The sequence below is a fragment of the Corythoichthys intestinalis genome, chromosome 7 (assembly GCF_030265065.1).
Source record: "Corythoichthys intestinalis isolate RoL2023-P3 chromosome 7, ASM3026506v1, whole genome shotgun sequence".
NCBI lineage: Eukaryota > Metazoa > Chordata > Actinopteri > Syngnathiformes > Syngnathidae > Corythoichthys > Corythoichthys intestinalis.
Window position 1 is genome coordinate 6812731 of NC_080401.1, and position 20157 is coordinate 6832887.

Sequence of the window (20157 nt, forward strand, 5' to 3'; positions counted from 1 at the left end):
AAGTCAACAGTAAAGTTACGAATTTTGTATAATGCACAGTCAAAGCAGAGTCTAAGTGTTGGGTGTAGCTATAGGCCTATGACAAATTAATAATATAAATGAAGAAAAGTGGTGACACACTTTAGTTCATCAAAAGCAGATTACAAATTAAATGGCAGAGCATAAAATACTGTTATTAAAACAAGCGATCACAGCTCCAACACACTTCTGAGCTTCTCGATTGAAGTTGACTAAAATGAACATGTGACAGTATTCCACTTTACCAGGGGTGAAAGTGGCTAGAATTCATGCCGGAACTCCCTGACACCATTTTTATTATTATTTTTTTTTTAATGGGGGGGCTCAAACCTCCTAAAACCACTAAAATGCAAAAAATCAAGGATTCAATCCCGGGCTCCGGCCTTCCTGTGTGGAGTTTGCATGTTCTCCCCGTGCCAGCATGGGTTTTCTCCGGGTACTTCGGTTTCCCCCACATCACTAAAACATGCAGGGTAGGGTGATCGAACGCTCTCAATTGTCCCTAAGTATGACTGTGTGCGCGAATGGTTGTTCGTCTCCTTGTGCCCTGCAATTGGCTGGCAACAGATTCAGGGTGTACCGGCATATTGCCCATAGCTAGCTGGGATTGGCTCCAGCGCCCCCGTGGCCCTCGTGAGGAATAGCGGCTAAGAAAATGAATGAATGAAAGGTTTAAAACATGGGTGTCCAAACCTTTTGCAAAGGGGGCCAGATTTGGTGTGGTAAAAATGTGGGGGGCCAACCTTGGTTGACATCTTTTACGTAGAACAATATATTTAAGCAAATTTTAGCAAGCCATTCTGTGAGTCACATTTGCTGCATTATTTTTTTTTTATTAAATATGTCAACAATCTCGCAACTAGCCTTTGTGGTGTTCTCTTTCGACTCTCGGGCTCTTGTGAAATACTGCTGCTGTAAACTTAAACTAGCTTTAAGTCGCTTCAATTTCTCGCTACGTATCTTCCCTCTAATCTTGTCGTGCATGTCAGCGTGTCTTGTTTGGTAATATCGCCTCACATTGAACTCTTTAAAAACAGCGACTGTTTCTTTGCAAATGACGCAGACACAGTTGTTGCGTATTTTAGTAAAGAAATAGTCCAAATTCCACCTGTCCTTGAAGCATTGGCCGTCACAGTCAACTTTTTTTTTTTTTTTTGTTGATTGTTGCCATTTTAGAAAATTGGGAGTAAAGGGTAACACGGGGTAATGTTGCTTAGAGTGCTGCTGCCTTTTAGTGGGTGTATGAAAAGCAGTATTTAGTGTGTAAGCTACTTCATATGCTGGTAACAGTACAGCTGACCAATTTATTAAGTCTGTGTGCGGGCCAGACGTTATTGATTTTATGACAGAGGCTGGGGGCCGGATGAAATTTGACCACGGGCCGCATTTGGCCCCCGGGCCGGACTTTGGACATGTCTGGTTTAAAACATGCATTACGCTACTGCATTACACCGGAACAAGGCATAAATGAGAAACTGATTTCCATTCAAAATTCACTGATTTACAAAATTCTATCTAAAACTCCATCTAATTTTTATTTTCCCCTCATTTATTTTAACTATTCAATAACATAGAATGTACTTTAAAATGGAAGATAATGTAAACATATATGTAACATACATTAACAAAAAATAAGTACAAATAACATACATTATGCACAGTGAAATGGAATATATTTTGAAGACAAAGAAAACACTTTTTTTTAATTATAAGGAAATAAATAAGTACCCTTACATAAATGAACAAAAATAAGTCCAAAGTGCACATTTACATACTTACATAAATGAACAAAAATAAGTCCAAAGTGCACATTAACATGGAAGATTGAAATAAAATAAAACTCAATTCCTTACTTTCTCTTAAAAATCTGATCAATTTTCCGTTGCATTGCTCCTTTAATTCAACAAGCTTGTTTTTTCCCCTCTATTTGTTGTTCCAAAAAACGGAGAGGGCTCTGGCAGCAAAACCTCAGGCTCCTCTTCCGCTCATCTCAGTCCCCTGTTTTGCACCAAACTCTCTTGGGGAGAAAGAACGTGCATTTGAACCAATCAGAGATAACTATCCTTGCTCATCACTGAAAAAGTAAACATTTGAAAAATATTGGCATATCAATTACACCTAAAAGTTTACTGTTAATACAGTGTAAACAAATTCATTTATTTACAACAACAAAGACTTCTGAATTGTGAGGCCGATGTGCAATTCTGTAATCCTTCGTACAGCAGTGATATTCCAATAAGCAATAAGCAATAATCACCCAACGAGTTACCATACAGAATAGTATCTAGTATAGTAGCAAAAATCATTGATGTTTTTGAGAAGCGAGCGTTTCAGCTCTGTCATACCATTTGTTTGTTTGGTCTCTCTGTGCTTGCAAGGGTTTTTGCTCTAGATAATCCAGTTTAAATCCACATTCACAGAATATACAGTACATATTAAATTCATTGACTGAGAATATGAGACAGTGTTTACTGTTTGTGAGTCTGGATTTGACAGGTGCTTGGACGATGACCAGTCCAGGGTGTACCGTTCCTTATACCGATAATTAGTTAAAACAGGTGCCATTAATACAGGTAACGAGTGGAGCCTCGTAAGACCTCGTGAGAAGACGTTTTTGACAGCCAGAAATCTTGCTTGTTTGTAGGTGACCAAATACTTATTTTCCACTCTAATTTGGAAATAAATTCTTTAAAAATCAAACAATGGGATTTTCTGTTTTTTTCCCACATTCTGTCTCTCATGGTTGAGGTTTACCCATGTTGACAATTAACAATTGACACTTTTGTTGTGCCACTTTTGCCAAATGGGACCTAGAAGACAAAACATCCGTCAACTCTGCTTGTTCTGACATAATTTGTCCCCCCCACAGATTTTATAGGTGGTATCGTGTAATCTACCTGTTCCTTTAAACTCCAGTTTATGACCACGCTTGAGTGTATGACACGATCTTGGCATCATGTAGTCTCCGTGCAAGGTGTCTGTAAATAAATATCAACTTTGTGTCCAAATAAATGATAAGAAGAACTGCAAATAATTAAACAATGTGTTCGTTACAGGTGTGGTACAATGGAACGTCCAAATCTTTGAGGATGCGAAGACAAGACCCATATTCATTGTTTTTTCTTTTTCTTCCCCTAAAATTTGAATTTCATTTTAATATTGATTAGGGGTGTAACGGTACACAAAAATCTCGGTTCGGTACTTACCTTGGTTTTGAGGTCACAGTTCGGTTCATTTTCGGTACAGTAAGAAAACAAAATGGAAACTATAAATGTGCTAGTTATTTATTGCACACCTTTGTGCTTTTAATAATAGGAACATTAGCCTATACAAAGCTAGAATTCTGCTCAAAAAGTAGCGGGTATTTAAAGATAATCCAACAACAATTTGCCTTTCAGACCCCGCGTATTGGTCTTTTTTTTTCTGAAAGAAGGAAGAAAAAAAGTCTTGTGCCAAAGAGAAAAGCAATCCCAGTGATGTTAGGTTTGCACGACGGGAGGGGATCCCAGAGCAGACAAAGGCAGAGTGACTGTGATCAAAAAATGTTTTATTTGTTGCCAGATCCAAGAGCAAATTGGCAGGCAGGGTGCTGACAAGGATCGGGAAGAGATCAGGCTTGAGGTTCCGACATGGGGCGCACAGAGACAGGTCCTGGGACGAGAGCAAAAAATCATGAGCCGAGAAACACAGAGAAAAGTATTCAAATAATTACGAGAAGCAACTGACGCTGGAAACGGACAAATTGATCTGGCGACGAGGTGAGGCGTCCACTGGCTTATAAAGGTGGCTGATGATGATTGCCTGCACCTGTGGCCGCTCCACCCATCTGACCTGTGAATTAGATGAATCATGCACACCTGCCGGGGATGGCCCAGCTCTCAGGAAGGAGGGGCAGAGGCCCTAACAAGTGACAAAGATTTTAACATGTATTTTACAAATGAAATGCCTCAATGAATCTTTTTTTTTTCTCTTATGAACGGTTTTCAAAAGCTTTATTGGTGGATTTTCTCAAGTCAAAGCGCCACACAGAAAAATAATAAATTTAATTGTGTAAGCAGGATCTGTGTATTATTATTTAATTACAGGTGTTTAGCTCATTTCAATCTATTTTATTTAAATGGGCTATTATTTATTTTATTATGTGTTTATATTTTACAAATGTGATGTAGTATTCATTTATATTGTATATTTTATGTTGTATAACTTTAGTTCCTATGTGAATATTAGTTTTGTATTGAACACGGGGCCGTGTTGGTTATTATTATAGCAGAGAAGACAGCAGTAAATCAACAAAGACAAGTCAACTGTGCCCCGATCTACCACTCAAGAGATCTGATGGACTCAAAAGTGGGTTACGATTGCAAATTAGTTTGAAAATCGACCGGATCCACCGTATTTTTACACGAGTGACCTCCGGTCTGCCTGATTCTAGCTACCGGTAGTAGTATTGATGCAGGAGGGTCGACTCTCGCGTCAAATAATAAACTCTGTCGTTCTTTTCGCGCGCGTCATGTTGAGCCGCTTCTGAGACGCGTCTAACACGCGGCCGCACTGCGACTGGTGTGCATTGGCTGATTGACTTTAATGCCCGCGTTTCACTGCGTTCTCGCGGTGACCACGTTGTCGCACCGTTGAGGTTTCTGGGTTATACTGTCGTCAGTGACGTGCGGTGAGGTTCGTGGTTGGTGAGGCACTGACTCCTTAAGTGTCAGATTTACAAATATATAACCAAAAAGGGTAGCTTATTCAATTAACTACTGGTTATTTCATATCTCATCAGCATTCTTCACAAAACACACACACACGGTACATATTACAGATACGTAAAGGTAGAAAATAACGTGCATTTGCGCTACACTCTCCATGTGTTGGAATTTCCATCGCAAGTCTTTAGTTCATACAACATAAATGAGTACAGAGTGGTGTACAAAACCGCAGATTTCAATTTTGACCTTTTGTGAAATATTCAGTTGTTTTTAAAACTTGAATCTGATACTTAAATCAATTTAATACAGATTGCTCAACAAAAAGCATGAAAAGAAAAAGTATATTTTATTTAAGGCCAAAATTTAGTTTTAAAATATTAAGATTAAAATGAAAACTGTGGTCTTACCTTTATTTGTAGATGAAGTCCATGCACCTGCCCTTCGCCACAAAAACCTCAGTTACTTTGTTGTAAAAGTCCTCCTTATTTTCCTTTAGTTTTAAAAGTCTCTCCACCTCAATGGAGATGATCGCCAGGGAGGAAAGTGTCGGTCACCGATTGCTTCAATTAGATCGTTCTGTATTCTATTTGACAAGCCAGAAAACACAGTGGATGTGTCCAAATGTCTAGCTAACCTCTCATCTTTCTCAGCAAAAGCGTATAAAAGTTCGACATAATTGCCACGATTAGTAGAGCTTGCCCTCTCATCGTTACCACGAAATGCTAACTCCTGCTTAGCTAAGAAGCAGGTTGCATTAATGAGGTCTTTCAAAATCTCGCGGTTCTCCTTTACCTTAGCATTGTGGGTGCTAACGTTGAGCCGCCGCTGTTCGTTCAAAGCCAAATCGATCCTTGAGCTTCCAAAAATTTTTAAAGCAGTCTGGCTTTGAATGTGAGTGTACGATCTCTCATGTTTGCTGAGACTTCGTGGTAAATTTTTCATGTCACAATATCCCGTGTTAGTCCAGACATTGGCACAAGTTGAGAACAAAAGGCATGGGAAGCAGTAAAGGCGGTTTTTCGAAGGACAGCCACACAGCCAGTCTTTTCGGGTGTACCACTCAGTTTGAAAAGAGCGAGTTATGTTAGACTGTCCCGTAGTTTGAAGCAAACCTTTTAGCTCCGGCGTTGGTCTTCCTCTGTTAATCAGGTCCACTTTTGACTGAAAGTCCAGTTTTGAGAATTTTTTAAGTTTAGATATATAATCCTCTTCCATTTTGGGAGTCCGATGTCGACGTAGTAAACAATACAAAACGGGTCGCCGCAGTGCACTTGACTCGCCTGGCGCCATTACCTGTTGGCTCACGTTCGCCCCCTTTCTGTGCGGCAGCGTACTATCTGCCGCAACCTGTGCCTTTTCACTGCGGTTTTATTTCCCATCAGCAAAACTAAATATGTCGCTAACAAACATTAAACTTTAAGGGTTAAAGACATTAGCCAGACTGTGGAAAATCAGGTCAAATAAACGTATCTGGAAACATTATAATGGCGACATGCAGATGTACGGCAACCAGCACGCTCTAATTCCATGTATCAACCCAGTTTGTTATGGATTGCGCAATCAGAGGTGAGGCTTTACTCGTTGCTGTTGCACCTCTCGTTTCATTTCGTTGTTTGAACAGGAAATGGGCAAATTCAGTGATTTTGACTATAAAAAATGTTTGAAATGAGTCATACATTAAGAGCAATGACAAATATTAATATACATTTGATGCTATAATTATTTTTTTGTCATGATGACAGGTGAGGCTCTGCCTCACCTGCCTCCCCTGACCGCACGTCACTGTACTGTCGTACTGTGTTGGTCCTCATTAAAGTAGAGAAGACGGAGTAAATATAATCTACGCAAAGAAACTGTAACCCGATTGACTCACAGCCTCGAAAAGTAAGGGTTACATTACTTTAGAAACTCGTTCGATACGCCTTAGTTCCGAACCGAGCACCACGTACCGAAACGGTTCAATACAAATACATGTACCGTTACACCCTTAATATTGATACATCAACCTTGACATCCAGCTTGAACTGTGACACTAATCATTGTTGTCATTGCAAAGAAAAATCAGCAAACTCGTATAAAACAACTAGTAAAATACCTTTATTATGACAAACTTTTTTTCATACAATAAACATCTAATCCATTTTAATGCTCACTTCCGATCTCTAAATTGGATGTCTATTGCTGTCAATGGCAGCCAATAAATTAAACATTAGTAACTAAAAATAGTAGCATCAAAATGCCAGTCTTTATTTTTGCTTGTCTAACATGTACGGTATAGACCCCAATCACCAACGTCACACAATCACGTGATCGCTGTATTGTGCCGCCATACTGTCCGTCATTGTGTGTCGGATTGTAAAATGAAATTTGATCGGCGGTTCGACAACGGGCCGGTGTGTGCCGAAAAATGGCCCCCCCGCGTGAAATGTCCCCCCTGACGGAAGCGCTTATTTAAAACGCTTTATTGAAGTGAAAACATCAAATGTTTTCATGGACGCATTACAATAATGGATTTACGACTGTAAGATCAGTTTTAAATAACTAAATTACAGAAAATATTAGTACTGTATTTTAGTAACAAATCGTGGACTGGGCCACATCACCATCTTTGAACAGAAATGTATTAGTCTACAGGTTTTCACGACCATATCGCAATGACAATCACACAGGCATGACATTTATTAGTTCAAGCAGAGTAAAATAATACATGTTCACGGTACAGCAAAGTCGTTTCTGTGTTGGCGCTCTCGTCAGGGGGCACATTTCACGCGGGGCGGCTATTTTTCGGTACAACACCTGTTGTTGCGCTCACATTCTTGCTGTGCTACCGTGGCGACGAGCTTCGTAGTCTCCGTCTGATGATGTCTGCGATCGTGTTGGCATCACGACTATTGAAGTTTTCGCCGCTGTCTGACGGCTGTCGACACAAACGCATCATGGACCGAGATAAACAAACCGTGCTGCTTTAGAGATTTTCCCTTTTAACAATGGGCACACAGCAATTACTAAAATGACCGTTTATCTTCTCTGTTACTGCAACCAACCGCCACACATGCCTTCACCATTTGATTAATCAATGTTAACGATTGTCAGGAAGGTTTTAGGGTTCGTTTAGTAGGCGGTGATTCCTTAGACAATCAGAAAAACATGCAGTAATAGGAGGAATGTACGTAGCGGTAATATGTAAACACGATGAGCTGACGGACAATATGGCAGCAGCAGTCAGGGGGGCGGAGTTGTGACGTCACGTGATTGGGGTCTATACTGTACTAGGGTATAGGTCGCAATTTTTTTAATGAAATGTTCCTATACGCCCGATATGTTGTTATCTCTGACCATTTCGCAATTTAGACAGTCGTAAAACTTTAAAAGCATACAATTTAGCATTAGCTACTTACGCTAACTATACAGGCAAGTTAAGCTCCAAATAATCGACAAATGTCTAATACAGCAGTGTTTTTCAACCGGTGTGCGGCGGCACACTAGTGTGCCGTGAGAGATTGTCAGGTGTGCCGTGTTTTTTTTTTTTTTTTTTTTTTTTTATGTCGTCAGGCGGAGTTACAGTAGTAAGGAAGAAGTAGGTAGAAAGTTCTCGGTCGTGTGCAGGTGAGCGAGGTATTGCTTGTGTCGCGTTCAAGTCGTGTATATCGACACTTGACGAGTCTAATCAAATGATGTACAGTAGATGTGCTGGCGTCCACATTGTCGCGGACAGCAAGTTGGCTGATGGCTAGAAATCCGAGCAGTTCTTGAGTGCTATCCAACAGCGCCATGGTGCCAAACAAGCTTAAACGTCATCTACAAAATAAATACCCGTCGCCTCAAAAGTCGATGGACTATTTTGTTCGCCATCGTGAAAACAGAAACAGGCAGCTTTTTGTGAGAAAAAATACAAAGTTAAATGAGACAGCCCTCAAACCCAGTTACCTTGTTGCTGTACTTGTTGCTAACTCCAAAATGTCCCACACTGTGGCAGAGACATTAATACTACCTGCCTGCAAAGCCATTGTCATTGTCATACTCGGCCCTGATGCAGTTAAAGACATTGCCAATAATTAAATTCAAGCCTAACTGCTGTGAAAAAAATACAGATAGACTGAGAGCTGGTGAAGAAGATTCCTGCCAGGATATCGGCTTTGTGTTCATCTAAACAGGTTCAAGTTTCACACTGATTACGTTTAAATACTGAGAAATCATCTTACAATTAAATATACTGTAGAGAAAGTAATTTTGGAACATTTTTGGTATGTGGTGTGCCGTGAGACTTTTTCCAATGTAAAAACGTGCCGCGACTCAGAAAAGGTTGAAAAACACTGTATAAAAAATACAACATCTTGTACAACCACAAAAATATGCACTGTGCTTTAGACAAACAGTACTTATAAACAAAACTTGCCCAAGGAAGGAATAAAGACCAACAGCCAAAGCTGCAAATAGTCTTTAAATCACAATAAAATGTACCGTGTTTTGTGTTTCAGTCATATTGTATCGAAAATTGGACCAAAAATCTCCTATATTGCAACTTATACGAGGGTCAACGTACAGTGAAAGGCCTACTTTTTTAACTGCAAACTAGGGGGTGCGACCTATACGCTACTATATATGGTAGTTGTCCTATTTGTGTGCAGAAATATCAAAGCGTAAGAGAAAAAAAAATAAAAAATAAAAATCATGTCCATCATGGTACTAGTGCACTAATTGTCCTATTAGTTAGGGCAAAGCACATGCTAGTACATAGACCTTAAGCTCTATATCAAATATATCAAATGAATGCTTCAACTGGCATCCATAGTATCACTTTTGGAACATTCCATTTTGGAGGTTCCATTGTACAGTTGTAAAAGTGCCCTACACCATTAGGAGACCTTACTTAACTCACCGTTACCTTCATGCTTCTTCTCCCGGTTGTGGTGGGCAGCCGAGTGCTTAGCGGTCAGCTTCTTATGGCAGCGCTCCGCCAACATAAACCTAAATGAAAACGTAACAAGGCGTTATTATTAGTGCTGTCAAATTTATCGCGTTAACGGGCATAAATTAGTCACGTTAAAATATTTGACGCATTTAACGAATGCGCGGAATGACCCACTCATGCATTACCTCAAACAGATTACAATGATGCCGTTTTTTGCACATTGAGAGCTAAGAGGCAGAGAAAGGCAAGTGGACACGGGCGTACATTGACTGCGCCGTTTATTGGCATAAGCTTCGGGAACTCCTTCACAACAAACAAAAGCATCATTTAGTCAAAGCACAACAAAAATAATATTCCTATCTCTCAAAAGAATAATGTTCACAGAAAAAAAGTGCTCCAATCGTTTAGCTCATCAAATACACTGGATGGCAATATTTGGTCAAAATATACAAACTATCAGAGGTCTCCTACGTTGTGAAGCCAGCACTCAAATGACCGTAGCTGGACCAGTAAACGGGGAGCTACGGCGTCATTCGAGGGAAAAAACACACTCATTGGCTTGATTTCTCAGTAATTTAAAACTCCCCATTGGCACCTTGTGGTGTATTAAAATCACTACCTTTCGTAGTTAAAGACACTGTGGAAGAACGGCAGGGAGCCCATGTGACGTCACCGCTCGGCGACGTCAACAACGGCGAGCTAGTAGTTTATTTTTTGATTAAAAATTTTATAAATTTTAATAAAACGAATCATTAAGAGGGGTTTTAATATAAAATTACTATAAATTGTACTAACATTTGTCTTTTAAGAACTACAAGTCTTTCTATCAGTGGATACCTTTAACAGGAAGAATGTTAATGTTAATGCCATCTTGTGGATCTATTGTTATAATAAACAAATACAGTACCTATGTACAGTATGTTGAATGTATATATTCGTTTTGTGACTTATCTTTCCATTCCAACAATAATTTACTGAAAAATATGGCATATTTTAGAGATGGTTTGAATTGCAATTGATTACAATTTTTAAGCTGTGATTAACTCGATCAAAAATTTTAATCGTTTGCCAGCCCTAATTATTATGTTTGCTTTCATAAAGATGACCAACTAAAGCAATGTAGGCATGAATGAGGATACTTTCAAATCATTGAAATGCATGATCTTATGTTTGTTCAGCAAGGAACAAACTAAACTACAACTATTGACTGAACAGCTTTAGTTTTACTTAATAAAACAGACCTTTGTCTGATGAACTACCAAGTTAAATTCACAAACAGTATGATTAAGTAACATACGCTTTACTGCGTGCAGGTCGCCATCCCTCATCTTGTTGTCAGATGTAGCAGGAACAATGCCCAGTTGGACATTCTTATTCTAACAAACAAGAAACAGAGAGGAATTTATAGTTTGGAGTAATATGATGTAGATTTTTGCATTCTTAGAAGTTATAACAGTTCAGTCAGTCAAATCAGTTTTATTTATAGTAGTGGTGTCCAAACTATGGGCCAACTGCCCAGTTCTGATTGATCCTCAGCAAATTATGAAAATATCATTAAGTATGGCCTGCACAAAAAGCTTGAATTAGCCTATATTCTGTTGCACTCATCAGCATCAACACTAGATGGCGCTAGTCAATTAAACAACTTTTGTCTCAGTGGTGTAAATATACAATAGCACCCGTTAAAGTTACAATATCAAGTGAAAGTTGTTTAATTTTGGAAACGTAATATGGAACAAATTTTTTATCGAGCCAAAAGTATAATAATTAGCATTTTATTCATTCATTTAATACGCCAAATTCACCTTTTAAGTCGAATTGTAGGAATACAACAACCTTTTCAGGATATTCGAATTATTTGAGTACTACGATAAATACATTTGTTGCTATATCCCCATTATTGTTTTTTGCTAGTAGCCCTTAATTCATTCGCTGCCATTGACAGTGATAGACATCATAGTTTGGAAACCCCTTGTGTAGCTTGTACATCATTGAAAAAGCTTCATAGCTGGTATCAGGCCCGGATCTAGGTTTACCCACCAGAGTGGGCACTAAGAAAACTTGAGGGGGCACCCCCAATGCAGGCTTTTTTTTACCCTCTGCATTTCTCCAGGCTTGGGACCGGCGCAAGTAGGACACTGGCTTGTGTCCCGTTGAGGCTGCATTAATTTTTGGGGGGTTTGTTTTTTGTTTGTTTGTTGTTGTTTTTCATTCATCTATCTACTTGTTCTCGCTGTCGGCGTGATGTCACGATGACGTCATCTCGCATAGCAACGTGTCGCCATTTTGAGATGGGGGCACACACAGGTAAACATCCGTAGACAAACGTCTGAAATTCATATATTTCAGCTGTGTTTTGCGTCTTTTTTTCATTAAAAACGTCTTAAACATGACTTATTATCATGAGTCACTGCCGACAGACGCGAGGAGGCGATACAACTTAAAATTAACGTGTATTGGCCTGCAAATCTGCCCATACAAAGTCGCAGCTGATAGCTGGATAAACAATCCAAAGGAATTGCCTGCAGTGGAGTTCGGTAACATCTACAACTACCTCATAAAGTCACCCTGTAAGTTGACCTTTACCAATTACATGGAATATGTACTGTGAGGAACTAAGAAAACTGGTAGTATATACGGAGTGATCATTTCTGCCGTAACCGGTAATTCGCCTCCAAGCGTTATTTAGCCGTGAACACGTCACGGCAAAATAACCAATTCCCACCAGGCCAATAATATACCGATTGACCGATCAGAGCAGTTCATGGCAAAAGAAAAATAACGCTTTGCAAGTTGTCAGTTACGGTAATAATAAAAATGCTTAGTCTATTGAATCCTAGCAGCTAATTGGGGCAAGAAAAATCGATTAAAGTTTACTCACCAGTAATAAAATGTCAGCTGCAAACGTACAGTAAATGTGCCTGGATTTAGGTTCCCACTGGCGAGAATGGTCCACGGAACAGTCTTCTTTTACTGTTCCTTAATTAATTGCTTTCAGCCATTTGCTTGTCCTTTTCTTCTCACGAGGAAGAATAAAGAACTTCAAATGCGGCTCCGAACTCTTCCTTGTGTTACAAACCTCAACACGGCAACTTTTAGTCATTCCGATGGAAAAAAAGACCGCAAATAAGACAAAAGTTCAACGCGTTTGTACTACAATAAAGGACAGAGCCACTGCTTGTGACTCATGTTTTGCCCCCATTTCAATATGGCGACGCTTTGTTGTGGCTGGTGATGTCATTAATGCCCGGATGTCCGACTGCGAGAATGTGTCTGGAGGAGAGAGAGGAAGCGCGCGGATAACAAATGAGGTTGGAAAAACAGCTTGTTTTGGTGATTACTTGTTCGGCGTGGTTGCGGCCAACAGTAACCGTTAATCCTGCAATAAAAAAGTAGGTGAGACCAACTCTCCGTGCGTTCTCTATATCCAGTGCGACGCTAAATAGAGACTGTGCCATTACGATAGTCGTGGCTATGAACACCTTTCTCGTATCAACGACTCTACAGACGTGGCTATGTCTAAGCAGGTTTATTAACACTCAAAAGGGTGAAACTAAAGAAAACAGACAAAACAACACAATCAAATTATGCACAATATATGAAATCGCATATGTACTGCCCTATCTGTAGCAAACTGCATATGAAAATATGAATAAACAATTAGCAGAGCCCCCGAGACGCCATTTTGCCGACCCTCTAACTCGTGGGTAATTAACATATCACAACTTTCATGCTAAGTGAATCTGTCACTTTTTTTGCACTGAAGTACACACAATTCACATATTTACGTTTTTAAACACATTTAAACAATACATACCGGCGATGCAACCTTAAATTCAAGGCAAAGTGGTCACAGAGACGGTGCGAACTGACTGCGGCCGTCTTCGTGTGATTCCCTACTGAACAACTACTGAACATCCGTGTGACAGTTTCTTTCAAATAAAGTGCACATGGGATGCAGTAAATTAAGGCGTCCACTAGATGATGCTAATAAGACGTAAAAGCAATAAAACTCAGGTATTCAATCACAAAACCCATCAATCTTTTATGCATAACAGAACACCAACATTTTGATTGGGTGGGCACGACTCACGTGCCCACCCAGACCCCCCCATAGATCCGGCCCCGGCTGGTATCTTTGTCAAATTAGACTTACTTTCTCCAAGCTGCAGCAGTGCTTTTCCATTCGCAGGTTCAAATCCTGGTAGCACCGGTTAACTGCCAAAACACGTTTTTTTTATCTTGCCGGCATGGCTGTGACCTTTGGCGCAGTACCCGTCCGCCAGTCGGATAAGCAGCTTCACGCACTCTTCCATTCGCTATGGAGGAGCCATAAGATCATTTTTGAATGCTTGCATCCAAACATTTAGATGAGGGTGTGACGCGGAACCTACCTTGCTGATGACATTAAAGTTTTCCTTCTCCTTCAGCAGCTCCTGCCTGAAGCAGATGCTTGAGCCAGTGGAGTAGTACAAGGACAGGTAAACCTCACTCATATCTTGAAATGTCTCCTAAGCCTTAAAGTCATACTTGTTATGTTTTTGGTCAAGTCACACAATGTTGGCTGTTTGAGACTAATGATTTCTAACTCAGTCACCTGAATGGCACGACGTTCAAACGACAAATACTGCTGGCCCTGGTCCAGTTGCTGCTTTCTGACATTCCACGAACAGAAGATAGGGTTTTCTCTCTCATCCAAGTAATTCAGAATGCCTATAAAAAGAAAAAACACCCTCTCGTTAGGGAAAAATTATATACTGTAGATGCAAGATGTTCCATTTAAATCAATACTGTAAAATTCAGTTAATATACTGTATACCCTAGTGCCTTTGGCAAGCTGTTTGAGTGTTAATGTTTTATTTGAATGTTTCTCTATTCAAAAATATTCACAATAAAGTGTCATTTCTTCAAGTGTAAGTGAGTTTAAAAGTGCTCAGTGTTGCCAACTTCTCGATTTTCTCGCTAAATCTGTTGTTTTTCTGTTTTGTTTTTTTTTTTTTTCATCAAAAGCAGCTAGCGACAAGTTACAATCATTTCTTTATGTACTGTATTGTACTTCTGGTCCATTTAGTTTGCCCAAAAAAGTTAGGGTTCATTTGTAGTTCTTAACATATTTTGGGGGCTGTTTAACTCACTTTTTGCTTCTCCCACAGCCTTATTCCTCTCCCTTACAGCGTCCATTACAATTAAATGCAAATTGCCAATTATGCAAATTAAGTGATTACACCATCTAGCGACTTTTAGGACAGCCAATAGCTTACTTACCTTACTGGGTAGTTCTCAACACTGAAAGTGCTACACTCTTCAGTGATAGTTGACAGAAAAACTACAAACCAGTTGTTTTTTTTTCTACATACTGTATGTTAAACAATCTTCAACTTCTGTAAATCCCACTCACTTTGGCAAATCACAGCATTATTTGTTCATTACATTTGTGATTTGTTACTTATGCTAATAAATACTCATAGGAGATCAAACTATTAATATCGGGTGTTTAAGCTCCGCCCATCAACTTTGAGTGCTCTTAAGAGCTATATAGAGATAAGTAAATGTTATTCTCCAAACTTACTTGTAACATGCTCTTCCCGGTCGTGACTCAGCCTTCCCATTGTAGCGCCGTTCCTCTCTACGTACTGGTAGAAGATATCTGCAATTCCCTTGGTTAACGTGCAGGCTTGAATGACAGAAAACACAATTACGGAAGATTAGACATGTAACATTGTATGAACTCTGCTTACATATTTAATGGTATGATTTCAACCTTGAGGAACAATTCCTTCTGTTTTAGGTGTTTACTGATCATGGAAGTCAAACCATCTGACCGCTGGGGTCAGGTTTGCCTGTTGCGCAGCACCAGTCCTCCATCCACTTATACTCCTCCTCCAGGCTTTCCAGCAGACGACATACCTGCAAGTGGAAAAAAAGTATTATTGATTTTTATTTTTGAATATCACGTGAATGTAGTTTGAATGAACCAAACATTTTGGGGGGGGCTTCCAAAACTGTCTACCTACCTATGCCCAGGTCATGTGGAAAGCCAGAGAGGCGATGACCACTTTGCGTTTGCTGTCTGCGTTGCGCAAGAGCTGCAGCCAGTCAGTTGTCGTACTCTCAGCGTTTTCTCATTTTAAGTCCATGTCATTAGAAGTGGTCTCCTTCCTATTGCAGAGCCTCAGTCTTCTGATGAACCAGCAGTAAGGTCTGGTGGGTAATCTGTAGACAATAAGACAAACAAACATGGATGAGCAACAAATGATCAGAGGTGGGTAATAACGCATAACATGTACTCAGTTATTTATTTGAGTAACTTTTTGAGAAAATTGTACTTCCAAGAGTAGTTTTACTAAGCTATACTTTTTACTTTTACTTGAGTAGATTTCTGAAAGAAAAAAAACGCTACTCCTACTCCGCTACTTTGGGTTACACAAGAGTAGTTACATTTTCCTCTTTAATCTACATATTAGATGTATTTTTTTTTTTTTTTTTTGCCAGCAATACTAAGAGTAGCTCTATCAATTTCACCAATAAGACGTCGCAATATATTCACATGACTCCATTACACTAATCAGACGCAAGGTTGCCGTTCTATGTTCACGCCAGCTTCTTCAATCATGTGGTGTCTTTAAAGCGCTGTAATAGATGAAGTATTTGACATAAAACGCAGATTTTAACCTCTCTCATTGTTTTTATTTGGCACCGACTGACCACAGAAAACCGGAGCTATGATCCTTTTGATTTCATAATAGTAATTTTGAAAGAACTACTCACAATTCAAACTAGGAACTAATTTCGCCACCAGGGGCACTCATGCTCTTTGGACAAATAATGTTTCATTTATGATTTTTTTTTTCTTTCGTCGGACTTTATAACAGTTCAAATAGATGACTACCTTTGTTAAAAAGACTTTTTTTTTTTAAATCAAACAAAAAATGTAAGCAGTTACTCACAATTACTCATTACTTGAATATTCTTTTCTACAAATACCTTTTCACTTGTACTTGAGTACATTTTAAGGATGACTACTTTAATTTTACTTGAGTAATTTTATTTTGAAGTAATGCCACTCTTACTTGAGTACAATTTTTGGCTACTCTAGCCACATCTGCCAATGACGGACACATTGAGTGGATTGATTAACCACTGATTCCCAACTGTAAAACTATGAGGTACCATCAAGTGGGGTGCAGGAAAACATACATTTGCACAAGCCAGATGATTATATATATAATGTTAACTTAAATCTACACCCATTCATGTGGCATTTGGTGAAAGGCAAAAAAACCACAAAACGCTTTTCATAAAATAGGAGAGGTCTTTTCAGGATTTCGCAGGGTTTTCTTTCTTTTTTATTTTATTTTTTTTGCTCACGGACGATTGCGGTACAAAACTCCTGATTAGGTGGCAGCCTGTTCCAATTTTATTGTGAAGCAATATTTGAATTTAACAAATTTCTCTAGATAACGGTAATATAAATGTTAACCTCTAAAATGTTATATAAATGATCGAACATACAACACAATATATACCTCCCTATAAATTTCATTTATACAGTCAACATGTAGACATGACTGACGTTCACGTTTTTAAATTTGAGCTGAAGCAGACAACCGCTATAGACCCTACCCACGTGACGTCACAACTCCGCTCTCCTGAATGGTACCGCCCAATTGTCCGTCAAAACATAGTGTTAACCTGTTACGGCTACGTACATTCCTCCTATTTACGGCGTGTTTTTCTGCTCCTTAACATTAATAATCAAAATGGTGAAGGCGTGTGTGGCTGTTGGTTGCACTAACAGAGAAGATGGAAGGAGAGACTTGAAGTTTTACCGTATTCCGAGGGATCCAAAGAGAAGAGCGAAATGGACGGCTGCAATTCGACGTGAAAACTGGGCACCAAAAAATCACCACAGACTATGTAGTAGTCATTTTATATCCGGTAAGATACATTTAAGATATACTTAGAGGGTTTTGGGCTGACAAATAACCACAATTAAGATCATTGCTAGGCTAATCGCCGACAACATACATGTATGTATGTAGTGAGAGTGCTATCGCTAAACCATATAAACATTAAAAGCCTTAACTCCATTGACAAACGACATGAAATACATTAGACTTGACAGTGGATGTTAGCAATAACAAAAGATTTTGAATTGAAAATTTCGTAACTCACCTTTCCAAGCACAAGATAGATTCCTGCCGAATTTTCGTGGACGAGGACCTGTTTCACCTAACCAGCAACGAAGTATTTATAAGCCTCCAAGCTCTTGAAGTTTTTCAAATTTTCGTGAGAATAGGCTGATTTTGTGTGGACAAGATAATTGTAAATATCAGCGTAGCAGATGTCAGGCAGACAGGGCGAAGACAGTGGGTCGAAAAACATCGATTTGGGCATCAAATATGGATCTGGCGACTGTATAGAACGAAGCTTTTCCACATAACGCCTTTTATGCAACACATCCAGTGAGTTTACAGCATCAGAAAGCACCGGGCCTTCCATGAAATGCATTTTAAATTCCTCGATCAATTGAAACCAATGCTAATACAGAGACAAAATGACGGACAAGTGGGCGGAACCATACAGCAAGCACGTGGTTTTGTGACGTCGGTGGGTAGGGTCTATACAATGACCGAAAGGCGAGGATTAATGGTCACTCTCGCGCCGAAAAACACGAAAATATATATGTATATGTCATATTAAATTTTAAAATGTAGTAAGCGTGCAAACGATTTACACGACGCGATATTCCAAGGTTTATGTTTGACTCGGCAAATCTGAATGACAGTTAAAAGTTTGCTCATTGTTAGCTGTAAAGCGCTAAGCTATTGAAAAGCACCAAATTCTCCGTTAACAGTGTTAACGGAGAATTTGGTGCTAATTTACACAGTGCCGTTAACAACAATTTGGCACGAAGCAAAACGTTACGGCAAATAAAACAAGTTTAATCAAATTACCTCCCAGTCATTCAACGAATGCAGTAAGTTCAGACGTGAGGTGTTCCATCGTAGAAAAGTCTCTAGATGAGTCGGGTGCCTTCCGATGACTCGCGTGTGCTCGAATGCAGCATATGACCGATTTCCACCCGCTCCTTTGGATGCTGTTTAGATACTCATGTGACATCAAAGGCCAGTTACTCTTTGTGACGTCATAATGTTTTGGCGCCACCTCCTTTGGACGTCCTGCGTGAGACCTTCATTTCAACTAATATTTTTTTTTTCTTTCTTTTCTTTTTATTTATTCATCATTATTAACCATAAAAAGATTTTTTCTTAACCCTTTCAGGACAGGTGGCACACTACAGTGGACATTGATTCAAAAGTTATCATTAGCCTAACTCATTCACTGGAAAAGAAGGTCATAATGTATTTGACTGACAGCACTCGCTTCATTGTGCTGGAAGACGACATTATGAAATACATAGGCCATTGTGGAAAAAAGACAGTATGGAAAAAAAAATCTTTGTGAAAAACGATTTTATCTCGAAAATATCATTGTGTTGAAAAATGACATTATGAAATAAAAGGATTATTGTGGAAAAAGATAGTGACATTTAAAAAAAAAAAAAAAAAACTTTGTAAAAAATGTTTTTTCTTGTAAAATGTTTTTCAATATATTTCCTTATTTTACAATTTAAAGGTCATATTACACAATTTGTCTGTTATTTCTCAAAATCGTATTTATTTCAAAATGTTGTTTTGGTTTATTTAATTTTGACCCTTTGGGGTTCCATACAAAATGGGTTAATGTTACTGTAAAATGTTTGAACACTTGTTAATAATGACTAGTAAAATACATTTGGGAGAAGGAGTAAATGGCTACAAGTGCTCCCATCACATACCAGAGGTCCGAAGGAGGTGGGGTCAAGGTCAAAATCGACATCAAAGAGCATGAGGGACTAAGAGTGTAAGTGGGCAGCTCTTTGGTCTTTGATGTCACCTGCAGCATCACCTGCACCTACAGCATCCAGCAGATGTCATTCAGTCAGATGCTGCTGTTGAACGTAGGCGACTTATCTGGAGACACACGACCCACTTGGACAAACCTTTGTACCACACAACACCTCGAATCTCAACTTTTTGCACACACTGAAAGCCTGGGAGGTAAGTTTGATTAATTATAGTGTATAGTTTAGTCGCCGACTGATAGAAGCATGCTCACTTGAGTGTGTGTGATGAAAAAAACTAAACGAAGAACTATCAAATAACGGTGTAAAAAATGCTAGGATGCTAGCTTTTCTAACTTTAATTTGTGGCTTACAGTGAGCTTCGTTCATGTTTGGTTCGTTATGCGTTGTACCAAGTTGTTTCGATGTATCTAAAATTAACGTTTTATTTGTGGCATTGTTTGACGGAAAATATTAGTTGCAGCCCGTTTTCTAACATCTTTGTTATTTTTACCTAATTGTGCTTAACATTTAACTAACTGGTATGCGTAATTTATTTTTATCCGGTGTTCGGCCATTCCTTACTACGCGGCGAAACGTCTACACACTGCTCAGCGCGCTCGCGCAAGCATCCG

At 39.2% G+C, this 20157-nt stretch overlaps 1 long non-coding RNA gene across 4 annotated transcripts; it reads right to left on the reverse strand.

Annotated features, from left to right (window-relative positions):
* Positions 1-1443: 1443 nt before the first annotated feature.
* Positions 1444-18921, reverse strand: LOC130918731 (uncharacterized). Of its 4 annotated transcripts, XR_009063819.1 has the most exons (12): positions 18594-18921; positions 15651-15849; positions 15398-15543; positions 15206-15310; positions 14234-14349; positions 14031-14153; positions 13793-13955; positions 10934-11012; positions 9610-9692; positions 3745-3918; positions 2916-3669; positions 1446-2828 (listed from the first exon to the last, which is right to left on the reverse strand). It is a non-coding gene; the product is annotated as an uncharacterized LOC130918731 (long non-coding RNA). The 4 variants fall into 4 exon arrangements; XR_009063822.1 differs by lacking the exon at positions 10934-11012 and having other exon boundaries at positions 1444-2828; XR_009063821.1 differs by lacking the exon at positions 3745-3918 and having other exon boundaries at positions 1450-2828; positions 2916-2996; positions 18594-18919.
* Between the last annotated feature and the right edge of the window lie 1236 nt (positions 18922-20157).